Source organism: Lethenteron reissneri, chromosome 26 (assembly GCF_015708825.2).
Source record: "Lethenteron reissneri isolate LAM-NWPU_2019-01 chromosome 26, ASM1570882v1, whole genome shotgun sequence".
Lineage (NCBI taxonomy): Eukaryota > Metazoa > Chordata > Hyperoartia > Petromyzontiformes > Petromyzontidae > Lethenteron > Lethenteron reissneri.
The window spans coordinates 18160473-18178611 of record NC_083804.1 but is presented as its reverse complement, the minus strand read 5'-3'; positions in this window follow the sequence as shown (position 1 = coordinate 18178611).

Genomic DNA, 18139 nt, shown 5'->3' with positions numbered 1-18139 from the left:
GTTGTAGTACCTTGTTTATGTAATACGTTTGTATACAATAGCGACAGTCCTCGACTTATGAATGGGTTACGTTCCTGAGACCCATTCGTAAGTAGATTTGTTTGTATCTCGGAACTCAATAATATTTAATCGTACATATAGTCGGTGTTATACAATGTTTTATGGTTCAACAATACACGGAATTATTGTTAAACTCATATATAAGAAGAAATATTGTACATTTGCATGCAATTCTGGAATAAAAATTGTATAGTAAGTAAAACATAAAATAAAGTAACCAAAAAAGATATTTCATTTTCGTTTACCTTGAGTCCTGATGCTGGCTTGCTTCTCAGAAGGAGCGAAATGAGTTCCCACAATTGCACACACAATAACGACAATGATCCCCCTTATAGCCTTAACAGACTGTTGGGGCAAGTGATGTTATCGAGCACCTATGAAGGCCGGCACGACACATACAGAGGTGAGTGGCCAGCACCACGCCTGGTCGCCTTTGTCTCCCTAGTGGCGACATTTACACACCCCACCAAATACTCATTTGAGACTGAGTCGAGTTAGGGGAGGGCCAGAACACATTCAGATAATCGTCGCTGGTGTTGGTCGTGAGCAGAAATCTATGTGCACTTCACACACACACGCAGGCACACGCGCACACAAAGATAAAGATCCCCCGTATAGCCTTAACAGACTGTAGGGGCAAGTGCTGTTAGCGAGCACCTATGAAGGCTGGCACGGCACACGAGGGGTGGGTGGCCAACACCACGCCCGGCCGCCTTTGTCTCTCTAGTGGCGATCTTTACACACCGCACCAGGTACTCATGTAAGGCTGAGTCGACCTAGGGGAGGCCCAGGACCGGTTCAGATAATCGTCACTGGTGTTGGCGGTGAGCGGGAATCGAACCCGTGTCGCCGGGTTCATAGCGCAGCGCGCTAACCGCTACACTACCGCTCCCCTCCAAGTGCGCACACACGCACTTGCAAACACACATACTCACTTTCCTACAGACACACATACCCAAAAGGATGCTCGGACTCATGGCAGATCGCTCCCTCGAACAAAATAGTTTCGTGGTTTGGTTCGTAAATACGACTGAACGTTCGCAAGTCGGATGGCTAGAAATAAAAACATTATAGTGGTTCGTTCGTAAGTGTGGATGCGCGTAGATTGAACGTTTGTATCTCAGGGACTGCCGACAACACTGAGACGGCTTTAGCGAAAGATCACTGATGACCTCTACAAGATCATGGATGACCGGTGCACCGCAAGCGTTGCTTGGCCTCAATCTCCCAGCCGCCTTAGTCACAATTGACAATGAGATAATCATCGGGCGGCAACGGTCAAGGTTCGATGGATTGGGTACGGCACTGGTCGATCACAGTTTTTTTCAAGGCTGGTAATGATCAGTCATCGCCGATGCTGTACCTAGTTGGCGTGCCACGGAGGTCCATCCTCAGGCCCGTTCTATTTTCAACATCGTCTGGTGATACACAATTGTACACTGCAGTGAAGTCAAAGTTAGATATGGAGAGGCCTAGGTAATCTCGAAGATTGCACGCGAGCAGTGCACACGTGTGGTTTGCATGAAAGAAGATGCTGCTTAATCCTGGAAAATAGGAGGTTCTGGTGGCTCGCACTCGGGCCCGGGCGAAAACAATTGTGGGAGGATCAGGTGTGGCCATCGCAGACTCCAGGATTCATGTTTCTATCCATCCAAAAAGCCTCGGCACAGTACTCGATCAGAATATGTCGTTTGATCACCACGTGCAAAATGTAGTCAACCCCGGAAATTTTCATATTCGGACTCTATGACATATTTGACCACAATTGAGTCGTGACATAGCCAACACGGTGGTGTGTAGCATAATATCGCCAAGGCTCGATTATTGCGACTCACTACTCGACGGGACGTCTACATTACCAAGCTGCAGCGTGTACAACATTATTTGGCAGGTGTCGTGACGGGTACTGCAAGATCCGATCATGTCCGTCCGGTGCTCGCTGAGCTGCATTGGCTCTCAGTTGCCTAACGAATAGATCGTAAGGTCCCACTCATTACACACAAAGTGCTTGCCACAAATGAACCACAACACCTTGCTGATTTCGTCAAGGAGCGTAAACAATCACGCAAACTCCGGTCATCCTCACATCGGCTTTTGGCTAACCATCGAACAAAGACATCACGCACTCCCAGATGCGCTTCTGCAGCCGTCTGGAACGCTTCTTTCTTCCAATATTAGGAAGCCACTGGAGGTATGCACTCTTAAATAATCTAGATTGAAAATTCACTTTTTTCGAACTGCTTTTTGTGTTTCGTTTGTTGTCCTTATTATGTGGACATTTATAAGCAACCAAATACTCAAAACAAATGTTTCTAGTTGTAGAAGGGAAACCCGAAGAACCCAAAGAAAAATCCACACTACCAGGGGGGGAGAGAGAGAGAGAAATGAAAACTCAAAATATACAAGAGACTAAGTCGAGGTTGAACTCGCGCCCTCCTGTATACCAGACGAGGTAGTTATCATTTCACCACCGTGGTGTCATGTGTGTGTTACTAGAGGTACGCATACCTACACTTTGCCTCACCACGTACAAGTGATCATTCATTAACTTTGGTGCAACCCATTTACGACGCTGAGCGGGCATCTAAGAAACTTGCACCATTGTTTCAACTATATTTAAAAAAGCTTAGACAAATTTAGGATTTTTAGAATTCAGAGGTATCGCCACCTAAGACTCTTCAATTCAAACGAAGGTCAATGTGTGTAGAATGTCAACCGTGGCAAGAGAAACATCTCAGACTCTTCCACACATGCTTGCATGGTTTCATTGGCATTAGGGTTTGTGCACGGGTACCACTTTAGGGATTACAAAAACAATCAACACATTCGTCAATAACACTGTGATTATATATATTAAAATAAAATATATATAATCGGCGACATTTCAGGGAATGGCTCTTCTTCATAGAACATTCTTAACTGTCTTTTAGAGTTTTCCATAGGGCTGGAAAGTGTGGACTCGCCTCTAGAGAGTTTATTAAAGTGTGGTCAAAGCGCCAAAGCTGTGGAGGAACGTGCAATTGTATCCCCGTGTGCCTGTGCGTTGGTCGACATTTATTGAAAACACTTGGGGCTACGGTGTCGAATTCAATGACGCTGACCAAAATAAAGGTGTTGAATAGAAACCGAACATTGGCAACCAAGCCACATGCGTCTCGAGTCTGCAATGTTGTGCAGAAGCGTCAAATAAAAACACACCCTACTCATTAACACATCATAACTCAGCGGAGTCAGTTGTGAAAATAACCAATGAATCGTGTGGCCACATTTAAAATACGTGTATACGTGTACAGCCCTTTTATCATTGCACTGCTGGACGTGGGCCTCACTACACTGTGTCGAGGAGGTTGTTTGACCACACTTCACATAAAAGTGTATTTAATTTATGAATATAGTTTAGACTTTTCATGGGTTTGTTTTTTTGTTACCCAATTTCTCTAGATGGATAAACACGTACGTAAGATAGATTCATAACCTCTATTTATATCCAGGTAGAAACCCACGTTTCTCATTGTGATCAAACAAAGAGGTGAACAAAAGCAGGACGGAGTGTTTATGGAAAGTTGAATTTAAGATGAATAGTTGGGTGGCAGTGGCACCCGTCTGTAATCCAGTGCTGTGGAGGCAGCAGAGGTTGGTCAATCACACAAATGTTGTTAAACTCTTTTCCTGAAAACGTCGAGATGCCATACCCTGGTTTTCCAGGAGAAAGCGGTACAGAAAAATGCAGACTAATACCATTTGTTCCTTCTGTATGGGACAGGGTATTGCACCCTCGCACATGTAGATGTTCTAGTTGTATGCCACATGTATAAAACTCATTCATATGGCTGAATACATATTAACATATATAGGGGACTGCAGAGCTTGGGAAATTGTTGACAATGCCGGCTCACCACCTGCCTGCTGTCTTTCTCACCTGTCCTTGGTTCCTCAGAAATTGTTCAGATGCAATTTGCATGAATGAGAATATGTAACTTTAACATTATGATTATTCAGCAACATACCATCGTGTCTGAAGTATAAAGATTTCAATCAGTGTGTGTCATCTGACATGGCATGGATGGAAATCTGGCAAAGAACACAGAACAAAAGCTGCAAAGCAAACAAAGGAGCATAGAGTGGCCGCTGCTTAGATTTCAACTGAGAAACGGAGGAATGAATGGATAAGGGAAACATGTAAATGGTAAAAATGTTCATCTTCTTGGTTCTTTCGGTAAAGTCACGTGGAAGGGAAGTAATAAAATAATAAAAATTAAACATAATAAAATAATTCTCACGACGTTTCGGCCACAACGCAAGCAGCCGTCCTCATTCTTCACCTGAGGACGGCTGCTTGCGTTGTGGCCGAAACGTCGTGAGAATTATTTTATTATGTTTTATTTTTATTATTTTATTACTTCCCTTCTACGTGACTTTACCGAAAGAACCAAGAAGATGAATCCCTGCAGTCACGAAAGCTTTAAATCGAAATGTAAAAATGTTGTTGATTGACAGGACATATAGGTAGGTGGGCTTGGGCAGGATACGTTGCTATTCGGACTGATGACAGATGGATGAGACTGGGTTATGGTAGAGCAGCGAAAGGAGCGAACACGAACGGGAAGACAATTCCTGCAGAGATGGAGCAACGAGGTAAGTTCATGTAGTGGAGTGCGATGATGGGCTGTTTCGTTACCAGATCAGTAGGGATGGTGGCAGTGTGGGAAGGACTTCATCCAGCAGACGATAGATTGTGGCTGACAATGATGATGATCGTGACAAAGAAGCAGAGTAAACTGAGAACTGCATTAAATAAACACGACGCTCAAAACTAATTCAAAAATGTACTGCACAGTTAAGAATAAATATGCAATAATTGAGTCAACATAGAAACTAATAAATATTAAGATGTATCAATCATGTGTGCAGGAAGATCGTGAGTTCGATCCCGACCCTTGACGCCTGCTGTATATTTGTAATTTGCATGTTCTACCCGTGGTTGCATCGATTCTTCTTCGAATCCTCTAGTTTTCCCCTTCACATTTAGAAACATGCGATTAAAGTATTTTGCTGCTATAGATTCCCACATATGATAAGCCACTTCGTTGAGCTATAATTTGCGGCCAGGTCGCCTCTGTAAAACACTTATATAGCTCATAAGACTTTATCAGGTAAACAAAATAGTTTAGTTTTAGTTCAAATTGTCCAGTGTTTTAAGGGTACCACAATGCAAAGTCATCTTTATAAATATAAGTCAGTCGGTATTTTTACTCTTTCTCTCTCTGTGTCCTGAAAATGGGCCGTTGGGATGTGTAACAAGTAAACCCGTAAAAACAAAGTTTTTCACTATAAATCCTTTATATGCGTGGCATCGGGGCGGCTAAAGTCCTCTCGTCCTCTGGCTTGAGATGGCTGCCACCTATGGGTCAGATGATTGTCTGGCAGCATTAAACAATTGGTAATTAAATATTTTTTAAAAAATCCCCTAAACAGGGTGAAATTTTGGAATTGTTTTCACGAAAATTAATTGTCACGCACAACGACTCTGTATGCAAAGTGTCAGCTCGATTGGATCACGGGAAGTGGGTTAAAAAACGACCGAAAGATTTGCATGGTCCTAAGCAAGCAAGCGAACTTAATATAAAGGATTTTAAAATGATTGGTTTTGCGCCCTCACGCGTGCGGGGTTTCTGCAGGTGCTCCTGTTTCCTCCCGCGTGTACAAACACTAATACATTGACTGAAAACATTTGAAAATATCCCAATGCAGGACACTCCTGAAAAATAATCCTATGCTTCAGTGTGGCTTTCCTGGATAAATAATAAAATTCTCGTTGAAAAACGCTTTCAGTTTTGTTTTTGTACGTGGAATGACGGATATATGAAAATATCTATCGGTATTGTACGTATACGAATCTGTATTAATTTACGAATCGCTTAATATTGTATTAGATGCATATTACCTTTGCTGAAAATGCCACGAGAAAAAAAATATAGTCCAGATTGCTCAATTGTTGATAGGTAGTCGTAGACGCCAAATGTTCTCGACATTGCTGGATGTTTCTTAAGAGCCTGTTAATGTCAATTGAATCTCTCCTGGTTTCAAATGTAGGCCTCCTGCCCCCGCCAGGTCTTGCACGGCTGATTGTGACTGGCATTTCCCAGGCACAAATACCAGCACCACCAAATATGTTCTCGGCTGGTGGCCGAGTTTGGCAGGAAATCTGAGAAGGAATCCTTTTCTCCATTGTGAACTCCGCACAAGACGCCTCGTGCTCAAGTCCGCAGGTCGCACTCCACGCCCACACCACAGACTCACCTCCACTCGCCTCTCCTTTCAATGGCAACCGAGAAGAAAGCCCCCCCCCCCTCTCCATTCACGTGCAGTCCAGGTGTCCTCTCTGAGTGACACAATGCAAAACACGCGCGTGTTAATTACCCGTAGGTGAAGAAACAACAATACTTGGCTGTGAGAAGCTGCGTGCATTGGAGATGATTACAACCAATGTTGTAATGTGAAACGTGTTGTGTGTTTTAGTGGAGATCTGGAGATCATAATGGAAAGTTCCTGCCGTGTTGGGTATGGATGACTTCGGCTGAAGCATTGCTTGTATTAAACGCTTCTCTTCGCGCCATCGCACCACCTTGAATGGCTCTGTGAGGGCCTTTGATAATCATCCCCCTGAGTGTGATGAGGATTGTCCAGGCACTCGGGCAAAGTTTCCACCCACACGTTCAGACGCTCAATTACAGAAGAGGCGAAACGCCCCAAAAGTGCCCTGAGAGTCAGCGAGGCAATTCTGGATGAATGTAATTATAATTGTTTATGGATAACACACAAGGATGATACGGTGTCACTATAGCGGTAGACTCAGGGTTCGCTATTAAATATACAAGCATACTATTTGGTTCTTTCGGTAAAGTCACGTATAAAGATAAAATAATAAATTAAATATTATTTTAAAAATTATTTTATCTTTATACGTGACTTTACCGAAAGAACCAAAGAATATTTCCTGCAGTCACGAAAGCTCCAAAATTAAGATACAAGCATACGTTTACCTGACAGCCCACATTACCGTATTCACATGCATCTGCTCTTTAGAAGGGGCATTGCCCGAAACGTCACCTATAATATATTTTTCATTTTAAAGCCACAGTGTTATGAACGAACGTGTTGAGTGTTGCGTTATTTGTACTTTTGCACCGCTGTTAACGCTGCGTCGGTATCACCAAATCGTGTTTTGTGCTTTAGTGCCATCTCCTGGCCAAGTCGCCACCCAACAGGTCCGCCCTCGGACGCGCCTGGAATGTTGCTGAGCCATCGAATAGTTTGAGACGCGTATGCGGGACTGCCCGCGCAAGTGCTTCAAGTGCACGAATTAGCTGCGGCGCGGGGAATGCAGCCCCCGAGAGGAATGTGGACGCCTGTGAGCTCCTCCTTCTCCTCCTGCCATGACGTCAGGTGTGATGATATTAGGAAATAAGTATAACCAGTAAAAACAAAGTTTTTCACTATAAATCCTTTATATGCGTGGCGGCTAGAGTCCTCTCGTCCTCTGGCTTGAGATGGCTGCCACCTATGGGTCAGATGAATAGCTGCCACCATTAAGCAATTGGTAATTAAATAAAATTTATTTTTTCCTAAAAAGTGTAACATTTTGGGAAAAAAAATTCACGAAAATGCATTGTCACGCACAACGAGTCTGTGTGGAAAATGTCAGCTCGATTGGATCACGGGAAGTGTGTTAAAAAACGACAGAAAGATTTGCACGGTCGTAACCAAGCAAGCAAGCACGCAAGCAAGCAAGCGAACTTAATATAAAGGATTAAAAAAAAACGATTTTAGCCGGTTAGGAAATATCCGGTGCCTGCATCGTTGATTCAATGTTTAATCCGAATTAACACAGTAAACTCAACGCGTTCGTCAATAAAACGGCAGCCGTGAAGAGACAAAATATAATAGGCGATGTTTCAGGCGATGGCCCTTCTTTATGGAGCATAAATAAATATGCACATCAATGTGCTACGAAGGGCCGTTGCCTAAAACGTTGGCTATTAGAAATAATGTATCTTAACCCCACATTATTGTGTACGAATTTGTAGAGTTTTTGGGGGGCAATTGCACTTTTGCGCCACTGCCGAGGTAGAGAGATGTTAACTACCTCGCCTGTAATACAAGAGGTAGTGGGGTCGATCCCGAACCCTGCCCCCTGCATATTTGGCGTTTTCGTGTTATCCCTGTGGTTGTGTGGATTTTTATCCGGGTCCCCCGGGTTTCCCTCCACATTTAGAAACATGTATTTAGAGTGTTTGGCTGAAAAACATTTCCACATAGGTCATTTCACTGGGGAATCATTAGTGACCAAGTCGCTTCTGAAAAAGAGCTACAAAGCTCAATGGGCCTGACCTGGAAAGGTAAAAAATATTTTACAGTTTTTTCAAATAGTTTTTCATTAATGTATGATGGAGACGTGTGGTCTGCTTATATGTTTAGTATAAAGATACAGACAATTCCACCGTGGAATTTGTAAAGCTTTGCCTATTCGATTTCATAGAATGGCACGTGAATGGCCATGAGAATGTAGAGAAGCAGAGTTGTATTCGACAAGTCATTGGAAGGTGTCTCCTGCCTCTCTTTAATGACAACACAAGAATGGTCTTTCTATCTCGATCATAAGCACCATGATCACAGTTTTTGTCATCAACATCATTATTATCACCACTTCTTCACTGACAAAGCGATCGTGGTATATTCCACAGAATGTGAGATTAATGTGTATTACCTGCCATGACATATGGATCAAAAATATGGACACTGATGAAGTTTATGCAAAAAAGCTCAAAAGTTGCACACGGATAGATGCAGCTTAGATTAACACTGAAAGAAAGAGAAACACAGACATACTTTTTAAATGTTACAAAAAGTAAGTGAGCTTGGACAGGTCTGTTTAACACGTGTGCTTTCGCGACCAATATCATCCATAATAAAGGTTTTTTGGGGGGTTAGATCGCGAATATATAGCAATGTGTCGTTAAAACCGCCACCACCCGACACAGCCAATTAGTAAGGTTTGTCACGTAAACAGAACGTGGCCAATTCGTTACTAGTACAGCACACCGGTGTGTTGGAGAGCAAATCCACAACATTTACAATCTGAGTACGACGGTTTTGCCAGTAATTACAATAAGCTTCATCAGGCGACAGACAGATTTGTGGAGAAATCCTCCTGTTTCGCTCCTTAAATAGAGGGGTGGACGTTGACCGGTTTTGTGGCTCAAACAGATGATGGCTGAGAAAAACTACTGATCGGCAGCGTAAGAAGAGAGCACGCCCAATGTGGAATTCCATTATGGAGATTGAGCGATGATATCAGCGGAATTGGCTGGTTCTGGCTAGATTGTTCCATGATGGGGCCATAAATAATGACGAGAGCTTGGAGCGGCCTTAATCTCGCAGTAGAATGAGCATGGCTGGTGATGATGATGACGATGACGTGTGACTCTTGAGATCGGTCCTGATTAGGCTTGAACGGCTGTGCCAGGCGGTGTGGCGACAGGACGCGCCGTTCTTCGTGCGTGCGGACTGAAATGCTCCCTCATCTACCCGACTGCCCTGTGACGCAGTCTCAGCACACACTGTGCAACCTCCATGCCGTAGGATTTTCTGCACACGCGTGCCTACGGGTCATGTGCTCTCCGTGCTATCTGCAACTTTTATCTCTGCCGAGTCTGCAACTGCTACATTGACAATAATTGTTGTGAAGAAAAACAACCTCCAGAAAAAGAAGAGGAACAAGTTATATAACTGAACCAGACTTCAAGTACGCTACTTGTTCGCTGAGTTGTTTGTCAACACAGATTCAGTGTTTCGAATGGCAAAAGCCGGCTGGACAGCTGTTTCTTGACGACCAGGGACAGTGAAATACTGGATGTCCAATATGTAAAACAAAGTTAATAACAATGTGCCTCAGCCTGGTCACACATGTATATGTACATGTAATAACCATCCAAAAACGAATCTTCACTTCAATCAGTTGGCTCCAGGATTACAGATATTGGCATGAACATCTAATTAAAACAAGCTAAATTGTAAAAGAGCTCCATGGTTGGATTGCTGGAAGAAGTCTTGAAATGTCTGGTACGGGACTATGTCTGTTATCATTCAAAGATCAGTGGAATACATGTGTAAGGGTGTGTCACACATCTTTCCTGTATGCTCTGAGCCAGTGGTTGAAATTCCACGACTCCCATAGCATGGGTGGGTCTCCTCGAACGGAAGACCACTTGGTTTACCACACAGTAGTACACTTGTTTTAACGAACCATGGTTGACTGGATGGAACATTGTTATGTTGTTCAGTGAGAAATCTTTCAACGGAACAGAATTATTCACTGTAACCAATAATGGAAACACACTGTAAATATTTTTCAAAACCTTAAGCAGTTTTCTGGTATATAAAATACAACTGCCACTAACATTGAGTATAAAAGTTTGTGTTTTTAATAAGTGCTCGCTTTGAATTAACTAAATTATGCTTTACCAGAATTTGGAGCGATACGCACATTGTAAGTTAATAGCTGACCGAATGATCACGTATTTAAAATGTGAGATTTGGCGCGAATAAAACACCGCACACAATGATTTGCTATTTTCCAATAACGCACTTGGTGTTGAACATAAAATGCTATTTTTACAGAGAATGCAGGACACCTTCTTGGTTAGCACATGAACAATATAATGCTGGCAACTGATTTGTCACCTGAATGCCAATAAACAAGGCTCAGTGGCAAGCAAGTTGCCAACTAGGTTATCTAATTGTCTCACTTTAATCCAAGTAGAACTCTTCTTATCTGTCACGCTATTTTGTCTTGAATCCTGTTATGTCCTTGGGGGGTCCCGGGCCCACATTTATTTCGGTTGCCTACAAATCCCCAACGATTAATTCACAGAATATGTGGATGTTTTTTTTTTGTTTTAGAACTTCATTGCATCATTATTTCTGCTGCATCGTTGGATCATTTATTCGGCAGTGAAAACAAAAACCTTCATAATGAGTGAGAACGTCCTTGCCACGTGCAGACTGAAGTGTGAAAGGAGACGCGCTGCTGACGGTTCGTGTTAGAGAAGCAGCAGGGGCTGCTGGGATTAATGGCTCGACGGAGGAGCGTTGTTGAGTCTTCTTGCACCATGTGAAGAGAAGTGAGATTCGCTACAATACCATCGCCACCGAGTGTGTGAGCCGCGAGTCAGTCACGGAGCTATCGAGTGTATCGGCGGTGCAACTGAACTCGTGGTCCATGCCAATTCTGCCGCGCCACTGACGCGAGCCAAATTTGCGGGACTCGGGAGGACGGCGACAGATGCAGCTGCGTCGACCCGATAGCGTATTACAGAGCGGCCTTAACAGAAAAAACCACATCTATAATAGATAAGGTATTGGGCAATGCCACTTCTTCATATGATTAAAAAAAAGATGCTATGAAGGGCCAGTGCACAATGATGTGCTCCTTTTAGGACTGTTCTATGATACAATAGAGGAGTATAGCTGAGCTAGGGCAGGGGTCAGAAACCGACGTAACAAGAAGAGCAAATTTTTTAAAAATCGAATTCGGGGAATAAACTCAATATTTCAACGGCCGTGAGTCACGTGGCGAAGCAGCCCATAAAGAGCCGCATGTGGCTGCAGAGCTGCACGTTGCCGACCCCCCTGGCCTCGGGCTACTTAATTTCAGTAGCTCCCTCCGGCATCCAGAATAGCCGACACGACTGCAGGACGCACACCGCCTCTACAGAAGCCGCCGAAGCAAGGCACCGAGATGATGTGCCCCCAGGGGGTATGGTAAAGTTGCAGTGGCAGGGTTGGGGTGATGAGAACAGTGGTAGTAGCAGTAGTAGGTCTGGGCTTCTGCAAGCCGTATCCTGGCTGAGCTGGGTCAATCCGGAATCAGCCACACGGTATTTCCAGCACAGAAGGACATGCCTGCATGAGCACCCACATACATTCATGCAAAAACAGCATAGTGTGCGCACATACCTGTATAATTCCTGCATACGCACCTTTATGCGGATATATATCTGTGCACTTTGCCCAGCTGTTTACGTGATCGTTACTAAGACGCGTGTGGTATGCCTACCCATGTGTGTGTGTGTGTGGAGGGCGTGCATACTTGAGCGTTATCCACGCCCTATCAACCGTGGAACACTCTGAGGGTGATAATAGTAAGGGTGAAAATCCTTTCAGGGGAAAATAAGGCCATGTGTTTATTGGACAGACTTGTGAGAAAGAAAAATGCTGAGGCAGGAGTATGAGAGTTTAGAAAGCAGTGTATTAAAACAAACATCCAGATGATGTGATAGAAAATAACTGCTTTAGAAAAGAACAAAATTATCATTCCAGTTAAGTGATCCAGAAAGACACCACTGTTTAGGAATGCTGTTTGCTCGTACTACTGCAAAATGTCTGCTTTCCAAGATATATTTGTTTCTGACCAAACAGGACCGGCCATTATATTTAATCAGCGTGTGTCAATGAATCGATTCATTGCTTTTTTAAATCCTTGATATTAAGTTCGCTTGCTTGCTTGCTTGCGTGCTTGCGTGCGTGCTTGCTTGCTTACTACCGTGCAAATTTTTCGGTCGTTTTTTAACCCACTTCCCGTGATCCAATCGAGCTGACATTTTCCACACAGACTCGTTGTGCGTGACAATTAATTTTCGTGAACATTTTTTTCCAAAATTTTACACTGTTTGTGGAAAAAAAACATTTTTTTTTACCAATTGCTTAATGCTGGCAGACAATCATCTGACCCATTGATGGCAGCCATCTCAAGCCAGAGGACGAGAGGACTCTAGCCGCCACGCATATAAAGGATTTATAGTGAAAAACTTTGTTTTTACGGGTTAATTTTTTTTCTTATGCTCGAATTGTGAGTGTAAGCATCTATTATTAGTTATGCTAATTATATGTTAATCTTCTCTTCAGGCAAATATATGAGACTGAATGATCAAAACAGAACATTTCAGACAGACAATACCAATGAGACAAAAAAGTTTCGTGACATTTCATGGAATTATTTCGGGAGAGAATCCCCATATGTCTATAGCTTTTAACCAAGTTAATTTAATATGAGTATATCACTGAAACTGCGCACACTGAAATGCTACATCTGGTCAATTTTGCTGTACGGAGTAGAGACGTGGACACTGACAACAACAGCAACAAAAAGGCTCGAAGCTTTCGAAATGTGGCTGTATCGAAGGATGCTGAAAATCCCATGGACAGCCAAAACCACCAATACACAAGTGCTGCAAGATATGGGCACTGACAGGCAACTGCTGAAGACCATCATTAGCAGGAAGTGTTACTACCTAGGCCACATTGCCCGAAACGACCACAAATACCAGCTATTAAAGCAAATCCTGGAAGGAAAAATTGAAGGGAAAAAACGACCAGGACGGCCAAAAACGACATGGCTCAGTAACATCAAAACATGGCTACAATTAACAACAGCACAAACTCTACACGCCGTGCTAGAACGGGACCAATATCATCGTGAAGTCGCACACGCCGTTAGGCAGCACTCAAGAAGAAGAAGAGTTTAATATTGCACAATTAGCATTTGCATGGCATACGTTTGCATATATCGGAACATCTGGGACAATAATCCAAAGAAACATCCTCAAAATTAATCATTTCGTATTTTTATACCTTTAGCCTGAGTTTACTACTGATCCTTTCCCAGATCTATTTAGATGCTTTGAACTTTTGACCAAGAGCATCCAAATATAAATCCGGGAGGGATCACGGTTCTGCTCGTATACTTATTCAGATGGACCTGGGCTTGGTTGTATATAACACTCTTAAGTGATTTTTCTCCATGAATTACGTGTAAGGTGTGAGGGAAATACCCAATGTGATTTACACAACCGACACCTGGGTTCTCCGTGGTGGAGGAAGCTACACGGTTTGGGTGGCTGAGGATTGCTCCATTTACATTTCAATGCGCTATAGGACGACGAACTCTCCACGCCATGCTGGACATTCGGGGTTGTTTGTCCACACTTGCACCACGCTGGTGAGTGCAGATTCGTGATGGATCATTTCAGATCAAATTCGTGTTAGCCGTGGCCGGAAATCACCGTGAAATTTGTTAAACGCGATGCCACCACTCCACAACAATTTATAATATACTGTATATATATAATAGGTGACGTTTCAGGTCATGGCCCTTCTTCACAGCAAAGATGAAGAACCATTGCTTGAAAATATAAATTTTGCTAATGGATATTTTTTCACTCACACATTTTTCCCTTTGTTCTTTTTAGGGCAGTGCTATAGAAGAATGTGTGCTGAGTTTTTTGGTTTCTTGTACACTGTACGGTACACACTGCTGAGTGGTACTGCACATTTCGCTCTGAACCTGGTGATATGCGTTTGATTCTCACCATCACCAACCTGCACCAGCGTGGTGAAGTGCCGCAAAAAAAATGATGGTCAAGCATGGCACAGATAGCTCTTCATCCAGCAGTGGATTGGCATGCAGCTGACAATAATTATTATGATATATTATCATTATGATTGATATTAGGGGTGAGTGTGTTGAAAATTAATCATTGAAAGCACATGCACTAGCAGAGCATCTCGCCTACTTTGATCCCACTGGCTCATAGACACAGTTCACGCAGCGATCAGGCCGAGATATCTTGAGTTTGTGTTATCCCGGCACTGTTTATTAGCTTCGTCACACACGCACACACAAACAACGGCCGCCATTCGAAACTAAGTGGCGGTGTTGTCACCACAGCGCTCGTGCCACCAGAGGTGGTAAAGGCCCGCTGACACACACAAACACACGCATTCCCTGATGTAGCCCATGCACTCAAGTGCATCCATCAACACGAAATGCTTTGCTCAGCCATACCAGAGCACAATGCGTGACAACACCTGACTGCCCAGAACACGGTGTGTAGTATCCGGTACATCTGGCTGCGACGAAGCTGTTGGTGTGTGGAAAGAGAATATGAGACATGAGGATAATTCTACCAGGCAGTATTGTCGAATGTGCATTCTATTACCCAGAATGTTCTCTGCTACATGGGGGCATGGCATGAAAGACATTGAAGGACATTCACGAATGAGATGGTCGAGTTTCTCAGATCGGCTGGCACCTCCGAGATCCTGGGTTCGAATCCAGGCAACCGTCTATGATTACACTGGGATCGCAAGCATTGCGAACCAGAGGTGGGACAAAGTCATTGTTATGCAAGTCCAAGTCGAGTCTGAAGTCATCAAATTCATGACTCGAGTCTGACTCGAGTCCAAGTCACATGACTCGAGTCCACACCTCTGTTGCGAACTGATGCTGTCAACCCGGTCATCAATTACTGCAAAACAAACTACATGAGGTTCTGCGCTTAATTCAGATCAATTCCAGCTCCGATAATAATAAAAAATATCAGTTTAACTGTTATTCAACGAACCTCTTAGTGGCAGGGTAGGGAGGAAAGTGCTGCCCCCCTACTGTGTGAACCAGAGGTCAGAGGTCACTTGAAGGGTTCTGAAAGGTAGGTCCGTGATATCAATTTCTGTGGGCCGTTCACTTACATGAAAGGTTGCACTGCCATCTAAGAGTTCTAAATGGATATTTGCTCTCACAAAATTTACACAAATAGCACAGTGAAGACTACAGTCTTCACTTGGACTTAAGTTTGACCCGATTATAGGAATAAATCCATCGGTGAAATGCATTCAAGACAATGTTTCCTTCGCTTGGAGTAAGAACGCAAGGCAGTAGATCACTTGTTTGAAGATTCAGTGCACTAAACAAGATTAGTGCACACATACTAACAGTACAATTAAATACATTATGAGACTTCCTTTGCCAGTAGCACGATATAGTAATAGGTTTTTACCCTTTTAACTGGCAACAAAACTGACACCTTTATACAAGGGATCATGTTTGCATTAACCACAACACTTGCGGTCAAAATGCAAACAAAAAAACAACTCTGATAATGAATAAGTTGCATTACATTGTGCACAATCATCGAAATTAGTTTCACTGGGGAATTTCCACCACCCGTGCCAGGGCTGCCAGTGGTGGTGAGCCATCAGCCCATGAAGAAACATATATTTTTAAATCCTTTATATTAAGTTCGCTTGCTTGCTTAGGACCGTGCAAATCCTTCGGTCGTGTTTTAACCCACTTCCCGTGATCCAATCGAGCTGACATTTTCCACACAGACTCGTTGTGCGTGACAATTAATGTTTGTGAAAAAATTTTTCCAAAATTTTACGCTTTTTAGGACAAAAATATTATATTTAATTACCAATTGCTTAATGGTGCAATGCAATCATCTGACCCATAGGTGGCAGCCATCTCAAGCCAGAGGACGAGAGGACTCTAGCCGCCACGCATATAAAGAATTTATAGTGAAAAACTTTGTTTTTACGGCTTATACTTATTTGTACTGTGCATTCTTTGACTCACAGGTCTCTCAATGGCCTCTCGCTTGGTTATTATATTGAAGATTCGGGAAACATTGTGAATGGGTCGTAGAGGCGTTCGTTTGACGTGACGACAGCTCCCTCTACTGCAACACAAATCGCACTGCGGTGATTCGATTGTCACGATACGGATATGTGATTCGATCCAAGGTTAACACATTTTGTCGAGATTCTGCCATCATGTTTTATTCTTATTTTTTTTATTTTTGTCTGGTTTTGTACAGCTGTGTTTTCTGCATTCAACGAAATACAAACATGATCGTGTATTGTTTGTCTGTGGTGTTTCTCTCCCCGATTTTTATCCGCTCATCTCAAAGGTAATCTTCGTGTTTGAGGCATTTGAATTGTTGAATGTTTTCCAGCCTCGTCTGGGCCTAACCAGGCATGTCTGGCATCTCTTTTTCCACAGTACAAGCGAGCCACGCGGCAGGGCCGTGTCGAGCCAGCTTCGTCGCAGCTCAGGAGACGCACGGATGTTGTTTTTCTTTCCACTACGAAACCGAGCCGGGCCGCTGAGCCACATGCAGATTGTCTTGCGAGGCCAGAGTTTGACAATTTTGGTTCCTACAGCTCGGCAGGGCCAATAGTCAGTGGAAAACCACGAGCACGTTACCGTGACAGCCCAACGTTGCCTCGGCTCGGATTGTGCCCCTTGAAACTTCCTGATGGGGTAAGGGAGTCTCCCCCTAGTGGTACTCTATGAGGCGGTGTACTTGGAAGCGGTCTAACAATGAAGCAGAGGTCGCAACCGGGTACCCGATACTCGTACCCTACCCGATACCCGGCTACCCGTACCGGGTACGGGTAGCCGTTTGCGACCCTGGTGCGGCCGGGTACGGGTACGGGTAAGGAATCAAAACCTTTATATAAACGGAGTGGTAGCTCTTGTAATCTCTCATTTACTTGATACAGCTGTCGTGGCTGTGACGGAAGCTTATGTTGCCTCCAAAACGTTGTGAAATTTATTTTATTTTACTTTTATTAATTTTGATGTTTTACCTACGTGACTTTACCGAAAAAAACCGAAGAATAAGAATATTAATCAAAACCCGTTTGCGACCTCTGCATTGAAGCGAGCGATTCATATTTACGACTCCAGTATAGTGAGCCAAGAATGTCTGTGTCGTGCGTGTGACGTCACTCCACGTCGACCAGCCCCCCTCATTAATAATCATGAGCAGGTGACGTCCTCCACATGGACACCCCCCCCCCCCAATTAATAATAATTAGCGGGTGACGTCACTCCACGTGGGGGGGCGAGGCGCCTCCTACCCCCTCCTCGGCGTCAACTCACAACCCTCACTACAAAGGCAGAACCCTCACGTCACGTGATCTCCGTAACGCTGTTGAGACATCGAAGTAAAAAGGACGTCATGATGAACAAGGGATTATCACCTTCTTGGTTCTTTCGGTAAAGTCACGTAGAAGGGAAGTAATAAAATAATAAAAATAAAACATAATACAATACAATAATTCTCGAAACGTCGTGAGAATTATTTGATTTTATTATGTTTTATTTTTATTATTTTATTACTTCCCTTCTACGTGACTTTACCGAAAGAACCAAGAAGATGACTCCCTGCAGTCA